The following is an 11,754-nucleotide window of genomic DNA, read 5'->3' on the forward strand; positions in this document are numbered from 1 at the left end:
GTATTTTAATTGATAAATAGAGACAATAAATGACTGAAACCCAGGAATTGATTTTGATTTGGAGTATAAAATTAAATACCCCCTAAATAAGCATGAAAAGTGAGAATATTCGCTTGAGTGTAGTAAAAGCGCGAAAAAATCCAATCAATCGTACAGTCAAAGCTGAAAAACGCTTTTAACTTGTTAAATGAGGTCATTCAAATGTGCCGCATCGAATTGCTAGATTTTTATGAATGGTTTGGCCTAAAAACGCAAAAAATTGTAACTTGATTAACTTCGTTTAACTTTTGCGATAACATTCGTCCCTTCAAAGTCGTCCATCCCCAGAAAGTCTTCAAAAACTGTGGTCTGGGTACACAGCTTCGACGCACTTTAGTTCCACAACTCAATAACATCAGTTATTCGACAATTCCTAGTCTTTCTTGGAAAAAAATCGTTCATAAAAGCGACTTGAGCTTCACGCAGGACATCAAATAATCCTGTATATAAAACTTTCAGTTGCATCAATTTGCATTAAATCAAACTAATTTAAATAATGACAATGTAGATTCTCGATGCTGTTGATTATATTTGAAATAATGTCGACAAAATTTAAACAACGCGACATAGATTTAAACAAATGGCACATTATCTGGCTGCTCTCCGATTCACTTTTCAATAAAGGTACATAACTCAAAAATGTCGATGCAGGCCCCATTCGGCAAAGCCGTCACGCATTCCCGTTCCAACGATAAACAATTCCACGTATATTTTGTTCACATTCAATTTAATGTGAATAATTTTTCGAGTGACGAACGAACGCAGCATATAAATCAGGCACTCTCATTGGTTCGATTCGAAATGATGGTGCCGAAATCGGAAACACCATCGAGCACGGCACTGATTTGAAACCAAAACTCGACATTAGGTTTTATAACTGAACCTGTGCAATAAACATTGATGTCTCTACAGTCACACAGTGCAACAAAAAATACCTAAAATATTCCAATGTAATTTGCATATAAAATGAAAATTGCTCCGAATGCAAAAACAAGCGTAATTTAAACATTTCGACTTATTTTATTTCGTTGTTGCATCTACGTGTTTATTGTTAATTCGGGACAATACGAATAAAATTCCAGCGAACGTGACATTCTCGAAACGAATGCTTCCTGTAACGGCCCGTGTGATTAAAATAATGAACGCGCTCTTTGCCCTACTTTCGATTGATATAATTTTTCCAAAGGCCAATTAAGTCCTTTAAAGGTGCCATTGGGGGTATCAGGGTCGAACAAACCTTACGGCAAAGGCTCGACTATGATTTACAACCTTGTTCCCTATGATTTTCATGTAAACATAAGCCAAACTCTAGAAATAAACCAGATTGGGGTGAAATCGTGACTGTGATCCATATATAAACTTTTTACACAATTCATGCCGTACTCACGCTTAGATAGTTCCGTAAAAATAGCTGTGTTACCTGGAAAAGAAAGTGGCAATTAGCATAAATCTGAAATTAAATCCACATAATAAAAGGTGTGTCATATGATCACAAGTGGTGAAAAAACATTTTCATTAATGGTATTTATCACTGAATCTGAAGTGTGAACAACCATAAAACAATTCATATTTTTGAATTTGAAGCTTTGTTTGAGCCAAACACTTGCAATTCTCCTCGCATTTGCTCAATAGAAAAGCCTTAATAAAATAAGTTATGGCATTTTACAAGTTTGCAAAGCTTCCGAGCGGAAAACTCTAGTAATTCCGACAAGACAAAACAGTATCGCGTACACTTTTATAGTAAACGATCCTTTTCGTATTCATTAGACTTGAGTTTAGATCTTGAAATAGGGCTATCTGTTCTTGTTTGCCCATCCAAAGCGAAATTGGAACTTGTAGCTTCTCCAGTCACTTTAAACGGTTTACCGTTCCCAAATCTAATAAAAAATTATGTTCGACACGGTTCGGGCTTCGCCTAATCCCTTTCCCATCTGACCGAAACGGTTTGCTGAGCTAATCCTTTAAAAATTGTGTCGAGTTCTTATTTTGTCGGTTTATTTCGAACATAAGACGTCGGGAAAAGATGACGATTCCTCATAAAAGGGCATTGGACATTTGTTGTTCATTTCGAGATAAAAGCTGCTTTTAAATCTACACACTTCGGATTTTCTTTGCAAGGCGAAACGCTCAGCAACTTAAAAATTCCAATAAATAATCTATTTTTAGCAGACACCTTATTGCATTATACAGTTGTACATCTAAACATTATTATACAATTGCGCTCGACAAATATTTGCAACAAATATATTTGGGTAATGAAGTCGATTAAGATTATCTGAGGATAAAGGCAGGAAGTAATACAGAGGAAACACATCAATTTTAGGACAAAATTGGCGCAAAAAAACCTCAATGGAAAAAAACCTTAATTGGATTTTTTTTGTGCAACTAAATCCAGCTTAAACACAAAGGTTATAGTTACGCGTTTATATTTTTCGATGTCTGTTCATATCAAAATTTTTCCAAATTGTCTTGATGATTGGTTCTGTTAACATGTTTTCATGGCCGCCTTTTATTTCTTTTGTAATCGTTTTAGCTTAAGTAAGTACTTTTCATGTTTTGTGGTCTTTTCGTGTGGTTCATCAATATCATTACATACTATTGCTATTACTATTACTGTTTTTTCAAATATGTCGCGTTTTTGGTCGTTGTTCGCTTGAATTATCTCTGAGAATTTATAGGATTTTGGCAAGTTTCATCAAGCGTTTTTCTTACACTTTATTTATTTTATTTAGACTTGTTATTTTAGGTGCCTTTTTGTTCGTGCTTTTTCATCGAGTTCCTAAACTGTTTTTTGCGATTACTTTCTTTTACGTCTGGATACGATTGAAAGCCCAATTAGGCCAAAGTTTTCTCAAATATTTCCCCCGAAAAAATACAATTTCGACTTCAAACTTTCACCTCTTGATTCAAGTACGTAAAATGACCACACCTCGATCAAACCGGCACATTTTAGATTAAACGCCCAAAAACTTTCATTAAATCACAACTATGAAAACCTGAACGTGTAAAAAGCGATCCGAATAGCCGTTTTTTTTTGGCAGAATGCACAATATCGTCGACCCAAAATAAACAGGATAATTTACAACGAGCACCCAACCCACTCGCCTTTTGGGTCAACAGGAAAGAGGATTAGGTCGAGTCAAATGCCTTTGGAACGTTCGTTTTTATTGGATCCCAAAGGGCACATCGCTTAGCCCTTGCAAGAGGTATCAAGCAGTGGCTACTTAGATTTTCAGCCACATTATGTCTTATGGCTTCTCTTAGTCGATGCCCCAATATGAACAAGAGGAGCGAAAATTTATTTCATATTTTGCCCTGTAGGTAACGAAATGGGGCAGTGAATTCAAGCCCCTCGAAATAGAGTATCAAAAATATTGGTTTTCTGTTTGTGATTAAGCGAGAAAAATTTGTCAGCAAGCGGATGAATTTTTCGTTATTTTGTCACTTTTGTCCAAGTCCCTTGGAGAAATCACTCAGACAAGGACTGAGTCTTTTACCCGAAATCCCGCCTACATCAAATTTACAAAAATGCTCTTTGGGTCAGCAAGCAAGAATCTTCGATCAAGTCAAAAGCTGTTCGAACGTTCCGTTTTATTGGACTGCAAAGGGCAGACCGTTTCGGCCTATAGTCAGTATCCAGTTGCCCTTTAGATTTTAAGCCTCATTATGTCTTATAGCCATGGATAGTGTTATGATGGGGGAAGAAAGCTCGCAGTTCTAAAGTGAATCTTTAAGAAATTTGATGGTAATTTTTCCATGGAAAATTAACAGTTTCATCTTTTTTTCAGATAATGGATCAGTTAAGACATCGATTACTTGTGATAATACGTGGTGATAAAGGCAAAAATATAACATCAACTTCACTACATTGAATTAGAAAAAAAAACTGTAATTTTTCATTAAAAGAACACACAAGTCGCAAAATACTGAATCAATACTTTGAAGCAAATCTTCTATATTCGATAAACAATTTAAATTCAATCCTCAAATAAACACAGTGAATTCATTTGCAGTTTGGAATATTCATCCGCAGCTTCTATGCCAATTGCATTTTGGAATAATAAAATCGCGTTGGTCGTGATTTAGAATAGCGCATAGGGAAGTCGCGAAAGAGCCTCGGATGCCGCAGGAAATAAGACGTCGGAAGAAGGCAGGAAGATGGTACGTGAGATGATGTTTCTTTATTGTACGGATGCGACAACTACTTCATGTTGTCGTCGAAGAATAGGTGTTCAGGCTTTAAATATCAAGAAACCGTTGCATTCGATGTGAAAATTGAGTTTTCCAGTTTTCAAAGGATTTTTACTGCTGAAATGCACTTTAGTTGAATGTTCATCCAACAGCTATTATTGCATAAACAATATAAAGAAAACGTTAAATAGTAGTATCGAGTCTTCCATGAGAGACAGGAACGAAATTCCTAATGACCCTGAGGAAAATTGTTAAAAAAAACGGAAAGTTGCTTATTCTTGCTGCGGCAAAAACCACTGTTACCTTTTGCCAGCAAATACAGCGTCGTGATTTCCTTATCAAAAGGTAAAGTGGGTATTAGGAGGACTTTAACGCATTTAATCTACACAAATCCTCTCGGAAAATTGCGGCTTGAAATATTCTGGATTTACACTCAGTTTCGAAACGCTATGTAAATAATTTGGGGCCATCGCTTTGCTATTGGTGCGCACTCAATTAAAGTTAAAATCACAACTTCCTGTTCAGATGGACATGTTCGCAATGAACATGCATAGCAGAGCAAACTTTCGATTTAAATTTAAAAAATTAACAAACCGAGTTAAAATGTTATCAATTTGACTAACAAAAACTTTCAAGAAACTGATGATTTAGTCGGCCATAATTCTCATTTCACACATACAGGAAGATTCAAAATAGACCAAACAAGGCTTAAAACAGTGCAATCTGATTATGTAACCTGGCATTTAATTTGCTAAAATCATGTAATTCTAATGTGCAAAATATTGTAAGCAACCTGGTGAAATGGAGCAACCATAGGAAAATGAAATTTTTTGTGTGTCAAGTGGAGTGTTTGCTGTTGTCCGAAATCGGAAATCCTGGATTGTTTCTATTGTTCATGATCACATTAATTTTCTGACTAGTTGCCAATAAATTAATCTACGCTCTATTACACTCGATAAGCTTGCTGATGATTTGTCGAGAGATTAACTGTATCTTCCCTCTAATTTAGCCATATAAATTGCTAGTTGAATTTAACGCAGTGATGTGATGTGTGCAGTCGAATTTAAGCATTTTATATTGTAAKCAACCTGGGAAAACSGAGCAACCACGGCGAGAGCGGCAACACTGGTAGGCGGGGCACACCCAGGAGGGGGTGGCAACATMGGGACTACTTCACGGCTGACAGGAGACGGCGCGGCGGTACTTCCGGGCAACAACACAGAACATCCGTGGGGTTGCCAGGGGAGATGGATTATTATTGATTTGATGGTGACGGTGCAAGGCGTTCATTAAAAGTATTGAATTTTGCATCGATCGTATTCTTCCCTAAATTTAACCCTAACAATATGTTTGTTTCGAATTGGGCCACTCGGCAAATTTCCCAGGCATTTCACCGTAAAATCCGCTCTGTCTACGAACCACCAATGCTCCAATATTCGTAAAATATGCCAACTGCGGTAAGCAACCACTTAAGGATTCCGAGTCTTACCCGATAGCCTCGCAAAACCATTGCACACTTTTTTGACCAAACCAGAAGGTGAGTATTGGATCAGGGTTGATCAAATTTAGCTTAGCAAAATCTCTATTTTCATTAAAACCGATAAAACCGTGGCTCGGTTTGGATATTGGCGCTTACCAGATCGTAAACGGTGATAGGTTTTTCTGGCATATTAATAGGAAACAGCCAACAAATGAAGCAATCAAATTAATCCCTTAAAAATACCGAGTCACCGGTTTTAATCGCTCCAATCCTTTAATACCCACTTGATTTCGAGCAATTTTAAAATCGTAATCCCCCGAGATAGATAATCGGCGGCTCGATGCAGTCGATATCTGGGGTAAGTCCGTGCTGCCCTGCCTTTGCCCGGAAGCTCGCCTATCTCCATCGATTATTCATTATTTATACAGACGTTCTTATTATTCCCCTGTTTGGCTTCACTTGCCAAATATGCTTCGGCTGTTCGATTCCTTATTTTAATTGTTCAAATACGTAAGGCGGCGCACGTGTTTGTTTCACACCCGTCAATCTCTTCGGATCAGCTCGCTGATGTTAATGCAATCATTATGAAGGATTCCGTAAGGGCATAGAAAAGCACCTTAACTCGTATTCTGAGTGGAGGGTTTAGACTGCTTCGTCAGCTGTTAAAAGGGGGGCTCTCAATCAAATACCCACTTACCCAGATTTTAATCAATGTATTTTGGATTATTTGCGGCTTCAAAAAATTATCACAATTTTCCAACTGCGGTTACCAAGAGATTATTTATATAATCAGTGCAATCAAAACTTCCTCTTTCCAGGAATTTAAGGCTTGGAGGCCACGATTTTATTCTCGAATTTGCTTCATTGTAGTCTCTGGATTAATATCGATTCGATTAGTGACTCTATTCCGGAATTCAACTCATCGTTGTTTTGTGATGAAAGTGATCTAAAACTTGAGGCGTTTTGAGCAGGGAGTTTTTTCGCCTCAGAAAGGTCTATTATTGACACCTTTGAATTTCTGTTTCCTTACAATGAAATATTTGGAATTAGAGGCATCATGAGTATTTTCAGATTCACAGAACAAGTTTTACATGTAGGCTATTTGAGCGCAATGAAGTGTTTTGGATCCACAAATTCCGTTAATAACAAAGAAGAAATCGTGACCGCTGAAAATAAAAAATCTGGATCAGAAGGGCTTAACGAGTATCTTCTTGGGCGAGTTTTTCTTTCGCTAGCAATGCCATAAAACTTGATGTTTTTAAGCGATTTTAGTTTTTTTCAACAAAGAGTCTTATTATTTTTCGTTTCACATGGGTGTTTTTTGACTTCAATGAATGACTCAATCCTCAATGTGTATACAGTTGTTGATTCTATCGTCGGTTAGCACATTTTTAATTTCAATTAAACAGAAAAAGTTGAAAAGCAAAAAAGAGTTGGCAGTAGTTGGGGCCTTCTTAATTAGCTAATTATATAAAAAAATACTGAACTTTTTTTTCGTAATAAAAACTGTTTTAGCATTTTTATCATAAACTGACAGCATTTGAGTCTTGACTTTTTTACGCAATTACGATTCAATTCCCAACCTGCTACAGCCGACGTTAAGCATTTTATAATCAAGATTAAGAACGCAGTCTTAAATTGGAAAGACCGAAAGGGCAATTTACTGTTGTTTAATACCCTGGCTGAAAGTTATTAAATATTGATGCTCTTGTAGCTTAATATTCCATAAAGACGGGTTTCAGGAAATTTGGTAAATTGCTTCAAGTGATTACGATTAGAACGGTAAAAGATTAATAGACTTTTCGGTGCGCGGATTAATTAAGAATTATATAGACACTACTCGATACGAGTGGCGTAGAGCAAAGTTTACGCCTTTCAAACAGGCGAATCCTCTGCATTAAGCAGCATGATGTGCGGCAACAATAAGGGCTCGTAAAACTTCATTGTGTTCGGAAAATAAGCATTAGTAATTCATGAATCCACATAGGGAACAAGATGATGCCGGAATAAACTGCCTTTAGTTCGCAGACTTTTCACAATATCGCTGATACAGAAGCTGCGCGCTTTCATTATCACTGAAGACGAAGCGAACGATAAATTACAAGCTTATATGACAAATACATTGCGTCTGCACTGAGAGCATATGGTTCTAAACATCATCCACATATAGCTGGTGCATAATTTATTCGCATACGACATACACACACATTTTTCTGAGAATTTAGAAAGTGCGATTGAAAGCTTTTAGTGGCGCCAGATGAGTCGTAAAACGTTTAACGGCCACTCAAACAGTGACAAAAACTTCCCATACATGAAACTAGAACTTGATAATGTTTGATTTAATTATTCACGGCCAGGAACGGATAAACTCAACTTGGGGGCATCAATTATTTGGAGGTTTTTCGTAAAGCGCGATTTCATAATTCAGGTACATTTTCACTGAACTTTCCTATTTGTGTTTATAATTTTCACCGAATAAAATAAGAATTATTTAAAATCCAAAAATAATTTAAAACCAATTGCGATATTAATAAAAATATAGAAATTATTTGGCAATTAGTGGAAGAGTGCCAAACACATTTTCCATGCCGAAAAAATAACTTGCTGGATAATTTTTCTTACTATATAGAAAACTTTCTACTTGATGATTTCATTATTTATTCTTATTCCTATTCTAGACTGTAGAGCTCGATTAAAGAATCGATCAAATGAAACTGTTCCAGGAAAATGAATTTCAAGTGATCAATCGATCAGGTTCGTTTCCGTATTCTATAGTCAGAATTTTAAAAGTTTCCGATAGTGGCAACAATGCTGTCTGAAGGCGCGTCCCGTCCTATTCCTATTAAAAAACTTTAGATATATGACTGTTTTGGTGGCCGAGGCTGTCGTAAAATGCAGCGATTTATGGCAAACTTTGTGGGTTATTGATTTCGAACTCTTGAAATAGTTCGGTCAATTCAAACGCTTTATCTTTGGAATATGTATCGTTTTCATGTGTGGGACTTCGCCGGAAGATTTACCTTTTGGGAACGATTTGAAGATCTGGAGTGCAAAAGTTTAGAAAAACTTATAGTTACAATTTTTTGTAAGTATCAATATTCTCTCTGTAATAGAAAATATGCAATTTTTAGCAAATTTTCAAATACTCTATCCAGTCGAAAATGGCAATTTCCTTGGATTTTTCACAGGATCTGAAAGTTATTGCTTGAGAATATTTTTGCCTATTCGCTCGGAATTGTTGATTCGGAATAGAATGGATTTCCTGTTGTGCATTCTCAAGTGCTCGAGATTGCAGTTTTGTGCAAGGTCTATAAATTTTATAGTCAAATTTAGCAGACGGTTTTGAATGGAATGGAATAAGCAAAAAAATGAAATTTATTGACGGTCCGCTTGGTCAAATAAATCGAGTTCTCTTTAGAACAGCACGTAAATTGTGTACTTTTTTAGTTCCTTCCCACGTTTATATAAGTTTGGACATAAGCACATCTATTTCCCATATTAGCCTTTGCAGCAGAAATTAACAGTTAATTGCAACTGCAAAAACATCTGTATATAACGACTGACTCAACTTTAATAGGACTTAACTAATATTTAGGTGGAAGTGCCAATAAACCCCTGAGCCTGGACGAAAGGACGAATTGATGAATTCTGAAATGAAAACCCCATTTTCGGTTCTGGCCCATTTAAAGCTCGTCGACGAGACGAAAGTTGTACACATGATGTTAATATGTTTTCATTAAAAGCCGCTTTAAACTTGGACCGTATATTTTACGGACAAGGGAACGGAACTATCCGGCGCCCGGAATACTTTATATAAATGCATCGGGCCTTTTGGGAAACGCTCGCGTATGGGAGAAACTTTCAGTTCCAAAGTTTCATATGAAGGTGAACCGTTTCTCTTCCGTCTGTCCAGCTTTGCTAAAAAGCAACACCGTTTCATGCGATTATGTTAAATATTTAAAATGGTTTTAGTCGCATAGAACATTTGATGATGTACATACTGCATGATTCGAGTTTTTTGCAACTAAGCTACTTTTAACGCGGTTTTTTTCACGTAGTTCATTTTATGTGCATTCAGGCCACAAACAAAAAAATGTTATGGCCATTCACCCATTATTATTGCAAAATCGCCGATACTTCTCTTCTATTTTTCTCGATTTTGTATAGATTGTATAGTCTAGTTAATTATTATTCCCATTGTCTATCAATGGAAAACTAAAGGCAAAAACAGTTTGCCATAACACTAACATTCTAGATTCAGCATCGTTGGATTCCACTGTAAAATTTTACATCGACAACCGGCACCATAAATTAAAAAAAAAAAAATGGATCCGTGTGTGTTCACATTCCCGATCCGCCAAGATCTTCGCTTCGGTTCCGTTCGCATCCGCAATACTTGTTTTTACGACGAGAATTGCGACAATTTTTAGAATTTAGATCGCTCGTAAAACCGAAAAAGCATCTTTCCGAGTGACAACATTATCCGCATTCCCCCTTTTTACCGTTGTTTAATTTTATTTATGTGTTTTACGATCTAAGAAGATCCCTTTTAAGGAATATATATGGTGCTTTTTGTTGTTGCGCTTAAACGACATGCAAGAGAAAATATTATATTAGCTTCATTACTTCGGCAAACCTTATTTATGGTGCATGCACTTTTGAAAAATCCTTTCGGTTTGAACGCGCAAAACTTCCCGGAATTTAATTATCATCTCATTGTCCGCCAGGTAATAACAATTCGAGTTGTAGTTGTGACGTTGCACTGTTCGCTCTAATTCGGTAAACAATTTAAGCAAATATCCGAATGGCGTTGTTTAAATTCTCTTCTCCAAGTTGAACGCTGGTAAATACGTTTAATGAGTTTTACTTTGTTCGCAGTTGAAAGTCTTATAGCGCTATTTAGTTACAGAAACTGGAATACGTTTTTAACCCGTATGATCCCCGCATTTAACTCCTTTTTTGTTTGCTGCCAACTCGAATTGTTCGGCCAAGATAAGCGATAGATTGGCTGCGCACCGAGTGTCTTTAAACTAGTTTTTTAACCATCAGCCACAGTTCTTTTCAAATCGAAGTAGAAACAGATCAAACTGTCCGATAGGTGGTGGAATCCGAGCAATATCTCCTTTTAATTACATTGGGTTTAACGGCATTAAGGGCGTATGTCAGATAACGAAACGTGGAAATAACAAAGCGAACTATATAGAACGTAACGATAAAAAGCGGGCATTGTGGCTGTCCAGGTTAACTGTATACACTTTTCACATTTGCAATTAAACAGTTATTCCATGATGCGAACAAGAGGGGTTTAACTCGGCTTCCAGCCCTGCCCAGGGAAGGAAATTTCCAGAAAAACTTCGACATGATCTCGAATTTTATGGGATTGGGGATTAGGGCGTTCGATAAAGTTCTACCTTGAGCCCATGCAATTGAGCTGGGCGCAGCAAAGTAACTCATTTGCATGTAAGATTTTGAGGAAATGAAGTTTCAGGAGAAGCACTCAATATGTCCACCTTTGGCACATTTCAGCTGATTTAAAATTTTCATGTGCTAATTTTCTGTAGTTCTATTGCTCCGGTGTAGCCAAAAGTTCCGGAACAGTGTTACAAAGTGTTGGTTCTGATCAAAGTGACTAAACAAGTTCTGCAAAGTATTGGCAGCTTTAACAGCTCTAAAGAAGAAGAGAAAATGTGCAATTTTTTTGTCTCCGATTTTATAAGGGTTTTTCACTTTTTTATTGTTAAGTTTGGTTCAACGAAAAATCTTAATAGTTCTGTTTTGAATATTTAGAAGAAATCAGGTTTGACAAGCAAAAGTTCCCAAGTTTTAGGTTTTAAGCAAGTTATTAATGTAAAAAATTATAAATCTGTGTCAATATTCGTCTCTTTATATTCTTGATTCTTAGACTATCGATTAATTATTTAATTTCTCCAATGCCTTGCATACTCAAAACTGAAAAAAATTGGCGCTGATTTGCTTCTCAGGTCACATGATAGTATCGCTTTGTTTTAAGCTTCTTTTATTCTGCCCTATGTCCATCTTTGTTT

At 36.5% G+C, this 11,754-nt stretch overlaps 1 protein-coding gene and 1 long non-coding RNA gene across 2 annotated transcripts in view; one reads left to right on the forward strand and one right to left on the reverse strand.

Moving 5' to 3' along the window:
* The window catches only part of LOC125503958, a 7,294-nt gene extending 3,249 nt beyond the window's left edge, over positions 1-4,045 (forward strand). Inside the window, exon 2 of the long non-coding RNA XR_007281191.1 lies at positions 3,828-4,045. This is a non-coding gene — a long non-coding RNA (uncharacterized LOC125503958). The remainder of the gene's footprint in view (positions 1-3,827) is intronic.
* Positions 1-11,754, reverse strand: part of LOC109537283 (E3 ubiquitin-protein ligase MIB1) — a 338,077-nt gene that overhangs the window by 39,907 nt on the left and 286,416 nt on the right. The gene's annotated exons all lie outside the window — the stretch shown is intronic.

Source organism: Dendroctonus ponderosae, unplaced genomic scaffold (genome assembly GCF_020466585.1).
Source record: "Dendroctonus ponderosae isolate FM_Combo_2020 unplaced genomic scaffold, Dpon_F_20191213v2 Dpon_F_20191213_3, whole genome shotgun sequence".
NCBI lineage: Eukaryota > Metazoa > Arthropoda > Insecta > Coleoptera > Curculionidae > Dendroctonus > Dendroctonus ponderosae.